Consider the following 16560-nt stretch of genomic DNA (forward strand, 5'->3'; position numbering starts at 1 on the left):
GAGAGAGAGAGAGAGAGAGAGAGAGAGAGAGAGAGAGAGAGAGAGAGAGAGAGAGAGAGAGAGAGAGAGAGAGAGAGAGAGAGAGAGAGAGAGAGAGAGAGAGAGAGAGAGAGGAGGAGGAGGAGAAGGAGAATTAAGATGGAGCAAGAAGAGAGGGAAAATATTTGGAAGAAGCGGAGGCGTTGGAAAAATTGTACATGGAGGCGTTTAGGCTGCAAAACATGTTGGCGATAGGACGATGAGGCGACAGTTGAGGAAATCCTGAAACACTGGAGGAAGGAAAATACCCGCGAGTGAACTGGAGGAACAAGAGGAGGAGGAGGAGGAGGAGGAGGAGGGAGAGGAGAAGAGTGAAAGAGGTGAAGGTGGAGGTAAGGAGAAGGGAAAGAGCAGATGAGGAAGAGAGGGAGAGTGGAGGTGGTGAAGAGAAGAAGAGGGAGAGAAGATGAGGTGAGGAGAGGGAAAGAAAGAGGAGGTTAGAAGAATAGGGAAAGAGGAGGAGGTGAAGGAGAGGAAGAGGAGAAAAGTGGAGTTGAGGAGGACAGGGAAAGAGGGGTTTAGGAGAGAGAGAGAGGAGGAGGTAGAGGGAGAGAAGATGGGAGGAAGAGAGCACTGCATGGTCTCTCTCTCTCTCTCTCTCTTTTGAAGGGTGTGGGAACTGGCAGCTTAAACGGGAGTCGTGAGGAAAGCTTAACATTGATGGAGATTTGAGTGAAGCGAATACCTTATGGAAGATAAAGAAGAGGGAAGGGGAGAAGAAGGGGAGAAGGAAGGAGGAAAGAGGGAGTATGGGGACGATCCAGGCTGCTTAAGAGAGAGCCCCAAGAAGTAAAAGAGAGGAAGAGAAGAGAGATAAAAGTTAACTGCAGAAGGGAAAGGAGAGGGAAGGGGGAGAAGAAGGGATAAGGAAGGAGAGACGGAAGAGAATTGGGACGATCTGGGCTTCTTAAAAAAAAAGACCCAAGACATAGGTGGGAAAAGAAGGGAAAGATAATTGCAAGCCGAAAAGGAGCGAAAAGAAAGAAAGGGAAAGGGAAGAAGGATGCTTAGAAGAAGTAACCAAAGGAGAGTAAACAGGAGAAGGAGGAGGGAGAGATAAAGGTAAACTGCAGATGAGAATGAAGGAAAAAGGGAAGGAAGGAAGAAGGGAGAAAGGGAAAGCGGAGAAATGGGTAGAGGGTCGATCCAGGACTAAACGAAAGGAGGAGGAGGAGGAGGAGGAGGAGCAGGAGGCAAGAAGAATAAAGGTAGACTGCAGAGGAGCGTGAAGGTGCAGGTGTCTCAAGGTAGGAAACAAGGAATTACAAGGATAGCTAATAGGAAAGGAGGAGGTGGGCTGAGGAAAGACGGAGGAGGATGTTAACAGGATACGAGGATGGTGGGAGGTGCTGAATAGGTGTCTGAAGAAGGGGGAATGAGCGGGGTGTGAGAGGAAAGGGGAGGAGGTGGAGGAGGTGAGGAAAGAAGGGAAAAAGGTGGAATGTAACGTGGAAATTGGCTGAGGAAACAGGAAATGCCTAACGTGTTTAGTTCCTGACCTCCACTTTTTTTTTTGTGTGTGTGTGTGTGTGTGAAAATTGTGAACACCATAAAAAGGAAGAAAAGAAGGAAAGAACATTTGTACACCATAAAAAAGAAGAAAGAAGGAAAGAAAAAGAGAGAACAAGAAAGGAAAGAAAATTTGAACACCATTAGGAAAGAAGAAAAATTAAAGAAAAAAAGAAATAGAAGGAAAAACAAAAAAAATAAGTGAAAAAAATCTTACCTTCTAAATCTAAATCATAACAAGGGTATTACATCTTTACCTCCTCCTCCTCTTCTTCCTCCTCCTACTCCTCCTCCTCCAAGCTTTACGAGAAAACTAGCAAGGGAAAATAAGCTGTCTTTCCTTCCTTTTGAAACTGAAGGTCCTATCTAATTCACCATAAATATAAAGGATTCGCCATGAACTTCACCACAAGGCACTAATATTCCTCCTCCTCCTAATCCTCTTCTTCCTCCTCCTCGTCAATGGCCTTCACACATTCTCACATCCATGAACTTCCTCGTTACCTCCTACTTTTAGTGCTTAATTGTTTTCCGCGTTCTTTCAGGAGAGTGACCACGACTACCGACGGACGAGCACACACAAACACACAGGTAACGCAGTGCAAAAGGAAGGTGAGTACAGGTGTGTCGAGCCACAGAAGGAAGGTGATTACAGGTGAGTCAAGGTGAGTCGTGTTGGGTGTGGATGAGTTTGCAAGGATGAGTGATTAAGGGGAGTGATTTTTTTGTGGAAGATTTTAGACGCGGCGTTAACACAGCAGAAACAGACAAACAAAACAACACCCTCCTCCCCACACACATCCATAAAAAAAGCGACAAGCGAGCGACCAGAAACAAGGATAAAACAAAACACACACACAAAAGAAAACGAAGAAAGGTCAACAAAGAGTAAACAAACAAACAAAAAAGCTACATGGAAAAAAATGAAGATATGTAAAAATGGAAAAGGAAACGAATGAAGAAAAAAACATATCGCTCTGTTCTTAAATTTCTACTTCTTTCCACACACACACACACACACACACACACACACACACACACACACACACACACACACACACACACACACACACACACACACACACACACAATAAAAGGGATACACAAAACCTAACTTAATGTCACTCAAAACAACACAATTCAAGACGCAAAGCAACACTACAACACACTAACCAGCCCTTCGCAACACAGATTAACACACAACACCTCTCCCCAACACACTTACCACCCCTCCACGACCATACCTCACCAGCCCAGACACAAACCAACACAAACAGAACACTAACCAGCCCTTTGCAACACTGGTCAACACACAACACCTATCCCCAACACATTTACCACCACTCCACGACCATACCTCACCAGCCCAACACAAACCCAACCTAACACAACACAACACTAACCAACCCAACTCAACACAAACACAACAATAACCAACCCAACCCCCAAGACACAAACCAACACAAACACCACACTAAACAACCCAAGGCAACACAAACCAACACAAAACGCCTCCCCCAAACACACACATCACCATCCCACAACTCATCCTTCAACAGCCCAACAGAACACACCGCCCCACCACCACCCCCACCCCCTTCCTTTCTACGTATCCTCATTTATCAACACCAAACGGCCGGGCGCGTCCCTCAACACCTCATAATGGGCCGGCTTTCACATGCACAGCTTCCGAATCATTAAATGTTCCCAATGGTGGATGTGAAAGCCCAAAGCCCTCATCTGCCATTACGCCGGCCAGCCATTGGGGTTATAAGGGAGGGAGAGGGAGAAGGGAAAAAAAAAGGGGGTGTATACGAGGGAGTTGATGGGGTGAGGGTGGTGAAGGGGAAGAAAGGGAGGGAAATAGAAAGGGAGAGAAATAAAAGGGAGGAGAGAAAAGGGTCGCTGGTGATGCGTGTGTGTGTAAGTGTGTGTGTGTGTGTGTGTGTGTGTGTGTGTGTGTGTGTGTGTGTGTGTGTGTGTGTGTGCGAGAGATGAGAATGGCCGAATAGTTGTAGTAGTAGTAGTAGTAGTAGTAGTAACAGAATGAGGAGGAGGAGAAGGAATAAATTGGAATACATATGAATGCACAATAACATATACCAGGAGGAGGAGGAGGAGGAGGAGGAGGAGAAGGAGGAGGAGGAGGAGGAGGAGGAGGAGGAGGAGGAGGAGGAGGAGGAGGAGGAAGTTGATTATTGTAATGGATGTTAGCGGGATGGGGGCGTGATGCGTGTGTTTCCAGGAGGAGAAGGAGGAGGAGGAGGAGGGGGGCGGAAGAGAAAATAGGAAGAATAGGAGTAGGAGGAGGAGGAGGAGGAGGAGGAGGAGTATGGCGGCGAGTGGACAGAAGTGATAAATTCTCTCGGTCTTAATCGGGCCATCAGAGCGAGGCGTTGCGGACCCATTACCGGGCTCCCCTTAGGGCCGTCTGCTGCCTCCATTAATGCCACGGCCGCCATTACCACAACCGAAGACGTCAAACAAAGTGCCAGAACTAACGCCACCATCACCATTACCACCATCACTACCATTACTACCATTACTACTACTACTACTACTATGACTCCTCCTCCTCCTTCCCGCCCATACACGACCACGAGGAGACACGACTCGGGTGGTTGAGGTCGTGAGAGGTGGTGGTGGTGGTGATGGTGGTTCCTGCTCGCGAGTATGATGGGTTGATGTTGATGATTAGAGATAACACGAGGAGGAGGAGGAGGAGGAGGAGGAGGAAGACGTAAAAGAAGAAGTGGCGAGATTGTATTAGAGGAAGCAAGCAAAATATAAGATAAACGATAAAAAAAGGCAGAGAGAGAGAGAGAGAGAGAGAGAGAGAGAGAGAGAGAGAGAGAGAGAGAGAGAGAGAGAGAGAGAGAGAGAGAGAGAGAGAGAGAGAGAGAGAGAGAGAGAGAGAGAGAGAGAGAGAGAGAGAGAGAGAGAGAGAAAGAAAAATAGAGAAGAGAAGTGGATATCTGAAAACAGGAAGCGAATGAGAATCAGGAATCATTGAAACCAGAAGAAAAGAACTTGATGATTCCAAGGAGGAGGAAGAGGAAGAGCAGGAAGGAAGACCACACAAGGAAGCCAGGAGGAGGAAGAAAGAAAAGAGAAGAAGCCGAAACAACAAAAAGAGGCGGAGGAGGAGGAGGAAGCCGAGAAAAAAAAAAAAAAAAAAAAAAAAAAAACGAAACATCAGACGAATGGGAAAAAGGCTTGTGCTGGACGGACATAATCTAACTCGACTGGAGGAAACAGAATGAAGCTGGAAGCCTCACAAAGCCCGGAGCCTTGCGGAACCCTGCCAAAGAAGCCGTGGAGCCGCAGCCGCGCACCTCAACTCCCTGCAAAACCTGGCTAACTTTTCTTTCCAATTTCTCGACTCAGACAGCAAGTGCTTGAATCTCCTTCTCGCACGCTTGCACCCGTTCTCATCCCTCCCTCCCTCCTCCTTCTCTCCCTTTACTCCCGTCCTTCCCTCACTCTCCTCCCTCATCACCTCAACACTCCCACCCTTCCTCACTTTCCTGTTTTGAGATGCCCAGTTCAATCTATCTATCCTGTCTTCCCTCCGTTCCGTTTCTCATTCTCTTCTCTCAACTCTTCAACACTCCCTTTCTTTCACTCCCTCCCTCCTTCTCTTCCTTCGCTCCCTCCCTTCCTCAATTCCCAGTTCTCTCCTGTCTACCCTCCCTTCCTTTTTCTCATTCTCTTCCTTCAGCACTTCAGCACTCCCTTTCTCTCCCTCACTACCTCCCTCCTTTCCTTCCTTATTCTAATATGTCCAGTTTTCTTATTTCCATTTCTCTTCCACCTTCCTTCATCCTTTCAAAACTTCCTCTTTCCAGATTCCTTCCTATTTTTTTTTGTCCTTCATCTCCTTTCATCCATTCATCACTTTTTCCTCTTTTTCCTTTTTCTTTTTTGTTCTTTACTTCTCTTTCGCTTAATTCCTTCACCCGTTTGCACCTCCTTTGTCCCTTCCTTCCTTCCTCCCTCCCTCAAATCCTTCTACCTTCATACAGTCCTTACTCTCTCTCTCTCTCTCTCTTTTGCTTCTCTTTATTTTCCTTCCAGTTTCTCTGTTACTTTATCTCCTTCCCTTTCTTTTTCTTTCCCTCTTTCTCTTCCTCCCCCTTTTATCCTTCATTTTCCCTATCTTTTCCTCATCCTTCTCCCTCCTTTCCCTCTTTTCCTCCTCTCTTTTCCTTTTGTTTTCTCTTTAGTTACTCTTATTCCTCCCCTCTTTCTTCCCTTTAAACCATTTATCCTTTCTTCCCTTCTAATTGCTTTATCCCCCTCTTTAAGTCTCTCCTCTCTGTTGTCTGTCTGTCATTTGGTTAAGTCCTCTCTCTCTCTAATCTTTCCTCACCTCTCCCTTCCTCGTTCCAAGCCTCCCTCCCTTCTTCTCTTCCTCTTTTCGACATTTCCTTCCTTCCTTCCTTGCTTCCTTCCTCTCTTCCTTCCTTTAACCTTTCCCCACCTCTCTCTTCCACGTTCCAAACCTCCCTCCCTTCCTTTCTTCCTTTTTCCGACATTTCCTTCCTTCCTTCCTTCCTTCCTTGCTTCCTTCCTCTCTTCCACGTTCCAAACCTCCCTCCCTTCCTTTCTTCCTTTTTCCGACATTTTCTTCCTTCCTTCCTTCCTTCCGTTCTTCCTCCCTCCCTTCCTTCACTTCTTCCTCTCTTGGGTAAACACTATCCCCCCCCCCTTTTCCTTTAATTTCCACCTTTATTCCCTTATTTCACCTTTCTTTTTCTTCCCCTTTCTCTTTTCCTCTCTCCCCTCTTTCTCCCTCCCTTCTCCCCCTATTTATTCTCCATTATAACTTATCTTTTCCTCATCCTTTTCCCTCCTTTCCCTCTTTTCCTCCTTTTCTTCCTTCCTTCTCATGCTTTTCCTCTACTTCTTCCCCTGTCCCAATCTCTCGCCTCCGTCACCACCACCGCCACTATCACCACCACCACCACCACCTCCACCAGACACGCAGTTGCCACCTCAATATACACTCTGAGGGAAAAAGTTTCGACCTTTATCGGAAACGGGAGAAAAATCGTAAGTTTCCGCAAATCTTCGTGTACAAGTCTCGTCTCTTTTTTTTTTTTTTTTTTCTTCTCTCCGTCGTCGTTTCCGCGGCAAATATTTACTGATTCGAGAAACTCCTGCGTCTTGGCGCGCGAAGGGAATACAGCTTTTTTTTTTATCCTTTTTTTTTTTTTTGGTCTTGAAATGGTGTAAAAAATATATATCCATATGTGCAGTTGATATTCTTCAGATCCACCGCGGTTTTATCATTTCTTTCTTTCTTTATATATTTTTTTTACTCTTTCCATGAAGTCTCAATTTGCTGTATTTTCTTTCCATTATTGATTTTTAAGACATAAGAACGGAATGGGTTTTTAAGACGGAATCGAACACCACTTCAAAAAAAAAAAGTCAGTGTAGTTTAAATTCTTAATACTCAATGCGGCTTCAGGTTTAACGATGTGATGGGTTTCATAAAGCATTCGAAAACCACTTCAGTAGACGTCAGTGTGTGGTTAGTATTCTTGAGATCCATTGCGGTTCATTTTTCCCTATCTTTTCCTCATCCTTCTCCCTCCTTTTCCTTTTGTTTTCTCTTTAGTTAATCATCTTGCCACTTATTCCTCTCCTCCTTCTTCCCTTTCCACCATTTATCCTTTCTTCCCTCCTAATTGCTTTATCCCCCTCTTTAAGATTCGATAGGATTTTGAAAGGAATTCGAACACTTATGCGGTCGGTTCACAATAGCAACAGAATGATGGACTGGGGTTTTAAAAAGGCAATCAAAATCCACTTCTCTATAAACGCCAATGTGTGTGGAGGTAGTTTCATCCGGCTTACGTAGGTTCCGAACGCTTGCTATTTTAATTAAGTCCTCATGGTACAAATTGCATGACGTGATATTTGATGCATAAAAGTTCATAACTAAAATATACGAGTTAATATTAATATTACAACGCGTGCCGCAAAAACTCTTACTGCCAAACATTAGCATTTTCCAGCGCAATTAATCACACACACACACACACACACACACACACACACACACACACACACACACACACACACACACGAGCGAAAACAAAAACAAAAAAAAAAACAATTATGACAAAACGAATGGAATGAGATGACGAAGATAAAAGGAAAACTGAATTATAGTGAAAAAAACGCAATCACACGCACTCACAAACACACGCAAACACCCACACCCACACCCACACGCACGAAGATCCATGCACCGAACGCCATCAACTCCACCAGAAACAAACACCACCACCAACAACAAGAACAAAAAAAAACATCAACAACCACCACAACTAACACCAACAAAATACACCACCACCACTAACATCAAAAACAATAACAACAGCCACTACCACCACCATCACCATCACCGCCGCCCCTACACCAACACGAGACAAACGCACAAACACATTAGCAGCGGCATCGGTAAGCACAGACAGCTGCCGGGACACACACACACGGCCACTCGGTCCTCTCCATCAATCAGGGAATCGATCACATGGGGGCGGCGAGGGAAGGGACGAAGAAGGGGAGGAAAGACAGGCAGGCAGACAGGCCGAACTGGAAGGCTTGAGACGGGGATAAAAGGCACTGCTGAGGCTGCCCGCTAAGGAGCCATGCGTCTTCGTTAGTGCCAAAGGTTAGTGCCACCCTGAGGAGCTTGGACAGAGATGAAGGGCTGAAGGAGGGCTAAAGGGAGGACCAGGGAAGGGGCTACGGGGTAAGGAGCATATGTGAAGGATTCTGGAGAGCCGTGCAAGGACTTAAGAAGGAATTATGTGCCCCAGAAAAGGGTGAAAAGGGTAAGGATGTGGTGGAAGAGAGGGAGGGAAGAAGGAGCAGGGAGGAGTTTTGGTAAAAGGTAGAACATGTGAGAAATGAGTTTAGTTCAGGGTATAAGTAAAAAATATTAAAGAGAAGCTAAATGAGAGGGTCAGAGTGTGTGTGTGAGGATGGGGATGGCGTGAGGGAATGGGGAAGAGAGTAACGGGTTGAAGGGAAGGAAGGAGGAGGTGTGAAAGATGCTGGGGAGGGGGAGGAAGTGGGCCGAGGGGGGAAGAGTGTTAATTAATGATAAGAGGCTGAGAGGAGCGAGACGTGACCTGAAAAAATGGGGCGGAGAAGGAAGTATCAAGAAAAATGTTGATGATTAAGAAGGAAAATATATACAAAAAATATATATTTACAAAAAAGCTTCGTCCAATAGAATAAATAATGAAGACGAAGAAGAGGAAAAGTTAAACAAAAAAAGAAAAATGTCGATATTGACGGAAAAAAAACAAATCTACAGGAAATACTCTCCTTAAACAAAGTAAATAATAGCAATAAGAGAAGAGAAACTAAACACATATATTACTTGCGTTCGTATTAGTAAAAAACGATAGAGGATAATAATAATAATTGAACCTTAAAAATTATAATACTTAAAAAATGAAAAATATGAGGTAATCAACTTTAGGACAAATAATTCGCATCGTAAACAAAAATAAAGTCATAATTATCGAAACCACTGTAGAGGCGAACAACAAACGAAAATAAAAAATTCCAAGACGAACAAAAAATAAAGTTAATGAAAATCAACCACAGGAAAGCTGTAAAAAACACCTTAACACACGACCCTCACGAACGACTCCTCCCCCCCTTCCCCCCCTTCAACCACCACCACCACCACTACCTTCGTCGGGAGTCTCCAAACCTAAGCCTGAAATAACCGCTCCGTAACCCTGATATAATGGCCCTCGAGAAGGCGCCATAAACCTCAACGGAATCGCACTGGCCGGGTTTTCACTTGCTCACTAATAACGGGTTGTGTTGTGTCATGAGGAAGGAAGGGAGGAAGGCGTGGGCGGTAAAGGCAGAGGAAGGGAAGGATTGAGGGAGGGAGGGAGGGCGGGAGATACAAGAGGGAATGGAAGAGGGGGATACATGAAGGAAGGAAGTAGAAATAGGAAGGGAGGAAGGAAAGGAGGAAGAAATCGGTCGGGGTTGTTAGTAAAGGAAGACAGAAAATGAGAGAAGGAACGAGCGAAAGAGAAGAGGAGGAAAATAAAGAGGAGAGCGAAGGAAGGAAAGGACGGAGAAAGAAATCAGTTGTTGTTTGTAAGGCAAGAGAGAGGGAGAGATAAATAGAGAGCAAAAAAGGAGAGAAGAAAAGAAGGAAGGAAGGGAAGGAGGGAGAACTCGCAAGGTAAAGAGACAGGGGGCAAAGAAGAGAGCGAAAGAGGAGAGAAGGAAGACGAGGAGGGGGAAGAGGAAGGAGGAGGAGGAGGGCAAACCGTGACTTATCGCAACCCGGAGATAATGATATCCAGGTAAATGACGTTGCAGGACATAAACCAGACACGCCCGCACCACGCCCAACACACACGCACTCTCTATACACTTCCACGCCTCTACCACCCCTTCCCGCCCTCCCCATACCCGCCGCCCATGCCCACCACGCCACGCCGCCACGCCCGAGTAATTGATGGCAGCACTTACTGGAGAGCAATCACCATAAATGACAAAAGCCCACGGCAATTATCACCTGGGCGTGAGTCGTACAGGTGAGGCGAGCGCTCTGAAGGAGGACAAGGAGAAGGTGGTGTCAGGACAGGATACTGCTGCTGAGAGAGAGAGAGAGAGAGTGTGAGAGATAGAGTGAGTGGAGAGAGGTGAGAGAGAGAGGAGAGAGAGAGAGAGAGAGAGAGAGAGAGAGAGAGAGAGAGAGAGAGAGAGAGAGAGAGAGAGAGAGAGAGAGAGAGAGAGAGAGAGAGAGAGAGAGAGAGAGAGAGAGAGAGAGAGAGAGAGAGAGAGAGAGAGAGAGAGAGAGAGAGAGAGAGAGAGAGAGAGAGAGAGAGAGAGAGAGAGAGAGAGAGAGAGAGAGAGAGAGAGAGAGAGAGAGAGAGAGAGAGAGAGAGAGAGAGAGAGAGAGAGAGAGAGAGAGAGAGAGAGAGAGAGAGAGAGAGAGAGAGAGAGAGAGAGAGAGAGAGAGAGAGAGAGAGAGAGAGAGAGAGAGAGAGAGAGAGAGAGAGAGAGAGAGAGAGAGAGAGAGAGAGAGAGAGAGAGAGAGAGAGAGAGAGAGAGAGAGAGAGAGAGAGAGAGAGAGAGAGAGTTTGTCTGGCTTGAAAATGCCAAAAGATATGAAAGAAGTGGCGAATATCAGAGCGTGAACTGAAATTTATCCTCGCTTTGCATTTGACCACATTCAAGGGCGAAGGAAAAGGAGGAAGAGGAGGAGGAGGAGAGGAAGAAGGAAAAGACGAGCAGGAGGAGGAAGAGATGGAAGATGAGGAAAACACGAAGATGAGACTTAAAAAAAAGAAGAAAACTGGAAAACAACGGAAGAAAATTTGAAGAAAAAGACGAAGAATGAAGAAAAAGGTGATAACAACGAAGAAAACAAAAACAAAGAAAAGATCAAACCTACAGCAAAAACAGACATAAACAACAACCATTACACAATCCAAACACACGCGAAACACATTAAACAACACAAACACGAAAAACAAAACCAGCAACAACAAAAAAATGAAACAACAGACAAAACAAAACAAAATAAAATCTAACTCACACTCACTCCCGCGTCCTGCAACACCACAAATCGAACACACCAACAAAACAACACTCACCGACGCAACACAACACAGCGCAACACCTTAGGGAGAGACACTTGGTCGCTGGAGGGAAGAAAAGCAGCCAAACTTTCCCTTGTCAGCCGCAACACCGCCCACTCAGCCGTGTATTGCCCCGAAGTTTTAAAGTTAGTCAAGAGCGCAAAGAAAAAAAAAGAGGGAAAGGGGAAAAAAAAAGTAGGAAGGAAGGAGTCAAAGGATACAAGAATGGACGCGTGTGAGAAGTCGGGAATCCTTTAGTGCTGTTGCAGAGAGGGAATTCAGGAGGATGATAAGACGAGGTGACGAAGAAAGACAGAAAAAAAAGGAATAAGCACAAAAGGATAAAAAGGAGGAAGTGGAAGGATACAAGAATGGACGCGTGTGAGAAGTCGGGAATCCTTTAGTACTGTTGAAAAGAGGGAATTCAGGAGCATGATAAGACGAGTGGAAAAGAAGTGAAAATAAGGCAAAATAACAATAAAAGAGAATGAAGAAAAAGAAGCAGAAGAAGGATAAAATAATGGATGCTTGTGAGAGGTCTAGAATCTAACACCTTTGACCTTTAGTATTGTTGATAAAACGAAATACAGGAACAAGACAAGGTGATAAAAAAAAGATGGAAAATAAAGGAGAGATTGAAAAGAAGTGAAAGAAAGGAGTAAAGAGAAAAAAAGATGGTAAAGAGTCATGAATTTTACACTTATTGAAATGTTTAAAAGACAAAATAAATAAGCATGATAGAACACACTACACAAGAAAAATAGAAGGAAAGGAAGAATCGCAATAAAAGAGCCGGAAGGAAAAAGAAACCAGGTAAAGAATGAGAGAAAGAATGCCTGTTAAAAGTCTCGCGTTAGTACTGTTGAAAGAAAAGCTTAAAACGAGTTACTGGGGAAAAAAAAATACAGGTAAAAAGAAGAAAACGAAAAAGAAATGAAATAACAACAAGAGTACAAGATAAAATTTAGAGACATGATGAATAACTATAAAAAAAAAATAATGAATAGAATAAAAAATAACACGAGGTAAAAGGAAATAAATACAAAGGTAGAAGGAAATGGAGGGAGAAATTAGTACACCTGTAAGAGTACCTGTAATTAGTGGACAAATGCACACCTGTAGTAGAAAAAAAAAAGACGAAACCAAGGGAGACGAAACGAAAAATGTGAAGGCAAAAAAATAAAAAAAATAAATAAAAAGGAAAGTAGGGAAAAGAAAAACGAATACGAAGAAGGATAAAATGATGGAATGGAGGCAGAAAACGAGGCGAGGAAAAGTGGAGGAAGAAAAGAATACTACATTAAGCGAAAACAAAACAAACAAATACGCAGAATATAACAGAAATAAAAAGCCTTGCAGTGGAAAGAAAAGATATTAACAAAAGAAGATTCGCAAGGGGGCGGGAAGCAAAGGGAGAGGAGAAAAATAGATAAAAGAAAGGAAAATGAAAAGAACCGAAAATTCAGAGCAAAAGTAACTCAGAGAAAGAGCGATAAAAGTGGATAAAGGAGGGGAAGAGAGAGAGAGAGAGAGAGAGAGAGAGAGAGAGAGAGAGAGAGAGAGAGAGAGAGAGAGAGAGAGAGAGAGAGAGAGAGAGAGAAAATAAAGGAGAACAGAGAGAGGGTAAAAGGAAAAGGGAGAATGAAGAAAAAGTAAAGGAAAAATACGAAAGAGAGGAATGGAGGGAAAAGAAAGGAAACTACAAACGTGTGTCGAACGGAAAAAGTCCCTGCCAAAGCCGACTGACACACACACACACACACACACACACACACACACACACACACACACACAAAAGATGCTCCCCCTTATCACACCCTCCTCTTCCTCCCTCCTTCCCTCCTATATAATAAATAATATAATAAATAATATAATAAATAATTCGCAACATGGCTTCCGTAGTAAACGTTCGTGTTTGACTAACTTACTTGATTTTTTTCACTATATTTTTGAGGTGTTCGATGAAAGCAGATCAGTAGATATCATATATCTGGATTTTCAAAAGGCATTTGATAAGGTCCCCCACCAACGATTGCTCAGCAAACTACTGGCGCACGGTATCTCGGGTAACATTCACAATTGGCTTGCGGACTGGCTCTCTGAGCGGAAACAGAGAGTAGTTCTAAACGGTGTTACATCTAACTGGCTCGATGTCAAAAGCGGCGTACCTCAAGGATCAGTGCTTGGCCCCATGCTCTTCTTAATTTATGTTAATGATATCGATGATGGGCTCACTTGCAAAGTATCAAAATTTGCTGATGACACAAAAATTGCTAGTAAAGTAACTGCGATACTCGACGAAGAAGCTTTACAATCAGATATAGATCGACTTGCACGTTGGGCCAATCAATGGCAAATGAAATTTAACGTTGAGAAATGTAAAGTGTTGCACATCGGAAAAATAACAATCACGTTCGGTACGTAATGAATGGCCAACAACTTTCTGCAGTAAGTAAAGAAAAGGATCTTGGAATCACTATATCAAGCGATTTAAAGCCCGGTCAGCATTGTTCAGAGGTAGTTAAAACTGCAAATAAATTGGTTGGCTTCATCGGACGAGTCTTTAATAATAAATCGGAAAAGTAATATTAAAACTGTATAATTCGTTGGTTCGACCCGTCTAGAGTACTGTGTACAGTTTTGGTCTCCCTACTACAGAAAAGACATAGAAAAGTTGGAACGGGTCCAACGAAGAGTAACAAAGATGATTCCTAGGTTGAGAAATTTGTCATATGAACAAAGGCTTAAAGAAGTAAATTTATTCAGCCTATCAAAACGAAGAATGCGAGGCGATCTAATAGAAGTGTTTAAAATGTTCAAAGGATTCAGTGATATTAATGCGGAAGATTACTTTACAATTGATCGATCAAATAGAACAAGAAGAAATCACAATTTGAAGATAAGTGGTAAAAGATTCTCATCGCACGAAGCTAAACACTTCTTCTTCAATCGAGTTGTTAATGTTTGGAACTCTCTACCTTGTGATGTCGTTGATAGTACAACAGTTACGTCCTTCAAGAATAGATTAGACAAGTGTTTTGAATCCAACCAGCAACTAAGATATTACTCATTGTCGTAATAACGTTAAGTTCTTTCGAATACTGGTGTCCTTGTCCGCTTTTATCGCCCGGTTAGTGGTAGCAGTAATGGTAGTTCTTTCCTCTTTCCTACATAAATTCCATGCAGTTTTCCATGCTGCATGGTTCTTTCCTTTCCTGCCAGCTTTGGCTGGAGGGATGGGGTGGAGGAGCCTTCGCCTTTGCTGTCCTTCATCTTCCACCTTTGATTAGATAGTTAGTGTAGCTTGTCACAAACAACCTCGTAAGGACCAGCAGGTCTGCTGTTGTTTGTTCTTCCTTTGTGTTCCTTTGTGTTGTCCCCTCTCTCTCCCTCCTTCCCTCCTGTCCCCTCTCTCTCCCTCCCTTCTTTCCCTCCCTCCCTTCCTACTTTCTTTTCTTCCCTTCTTCGTCCCGGGTAAGATGAACCAGTATTTTCTTTCTTCCTGTCTTTTCCTTATTTCTTCTTCCTGTCTTTTTTTTCCTCCTTACAGCTCTATATCCCTTGGAAGGAAGAAAGCATACAAGGGTTACTATAAGGATTTTCTAGGTAATATCTCATGAACTATTTCCTCTCATTTTCCTTAACTCTTCACGGTTTTGCGATGCATGACTTTTCACTAAACTATAATGATCCATCTTTTTTTTACTTATGTCTATAGATGAAATGATGTTCTGAATGTCGATCACTTTGCTAATATTTTTTTTCGAACTGCAACACAACAGCAACACAAGGAAAAGGAAAACAATAACAACAACAAAAACAACACCGATTACTATACCTCGAAAAACATCATCAACACCATCAGGAGAGAGAGAGAGAGAGAGAGAGAGAGAGAGAGAGAGACGACGGCCCCAGCAACACGGACACTTGCTCTTTGCTCAATCTCCCTTTAGCCCCCCACCACCCCCTGCCTCTCTCTCTCTCTCTCTCTCTCTCTCTCTCTCTTGCACCCCCCCCACTCCCCCTGGTTCTCGCCTAACTATGGCTCTCCTTTGGGCTCCTTCTCTCACGAACATTAACAAAGGGAGGAGGAGGAGGAGGAGGAGGAGGAGGAGGGGGAAATAGTTAAGCTAGGCAGGCAAAGAGAAATGGGTGGAGAGAGGAGCGTGGGAGGGAGAGAAAGGTAGAAGTGAAAGAGGAAGAGGAGGAGGAAGAGGAGGAGGAAAAGTGGAAGGAAAAGGATGATGTGGGAAGAGGAGGAAGAAGGATCAGTATTTGGTAATAAAACGAGGAGAAATAAGAAGAGCGGAGGATGAAGACATAAAAACGGGAAGAGAAGGAGAGAAGGAAGGGAAAGACAGAAGACCAGACAAGGAGAAGAACGAGAACGAAGGAGAAGGAAGAGAAGGAGGAGGAGGAGGAGCTAGGACGCGGGAAGGGAGGCGGAAAGCAGTGATAACATTAATCCAAATCCTGCGCTGTACCGTCTGGATCAAGGAAGACACGATGATCCGCCCACACCACTTCACTTCAATAGTTTACAAGCTGGAGACGCCGAGAACTTACGCAGGGGACACGCTGGCTAGGAGAGGGAGGCGAGGCGGAAGGCTGCAGGGCTCGGGGGACGGAGGAAGGGAAGGGAAGGGACGGGAGGTGAAGGAAAAGGCCGAAGGGAAGAGGAGGCAGGGAGGGATGAGGAGATTGTGTGATGGAAGAAGTGGTAGAGATGACGTAGAGGATGAAGGGAAAGGAGATGAAGGGAAGGGAAGGGAAGGAAGGGAAAATGCAAGAAAGGTGAAGGGCAGGATGAGGATAAGTGTGTATGATAGAACAAGGAGTGAGGAGATAAAGGAATGAATAGAGAGAAGGATAAGTGTAGGAGAAGAGGGAAGGGAAGGGAAGGGAGTGAGATGGAGTTAAAGGGGATGTGTGTGTGTGTGTGTGTGTGTGTGTGTGTGTGTGTGTGTGTGTGTGTGTGTGTGTGTGTGTGTGTGTGTGTGTGTGTGTGTGTGTGTGTGTGTGTGTGTGTGTGTGTGTGTGTGTGTGTGTGTGTGTGTGTGTGTGTGTGTGTGTGTGTGTGTGTGTGTGTGTGTGTGTGTGTGTGTGTGTGTGTGTGTGTGTGTGTGTGTGTGTGTGTGTGTGTGTGTGTGTGTGAGTAATGGGTGAAAATGAAGAAAACAAAATGAAAAAAGAAAAAAAAATCATAAAAAACTAAAACAGAAAACAAAAGCAAGAAAATGTGGAGACCCAAACGCAAAAAAAAAAAAGATGAAATATATAAAAAAGGCCAATAAATCCCAGAGAACAGAGGCAATAAATAATAATAAAAAGAGACAAAAAACATAAGTCCAAAATGAGCCGAAGAAGA

This window comes from Eriocheir sinensis, chromosome 18 (genome assembly GCF_024679095.1).
Source record: "Eriocheir sinensis breed Jianghai 21 chromosome 18, ASM2467909v1, whole genome shotgun sequence".
Lineage (NCBI taxonomy): Eukaryota > Metazoa > Arthropoda > Malacostraca > Decapoda > Varunidae > Eriocheir > Eriocheir sinensis.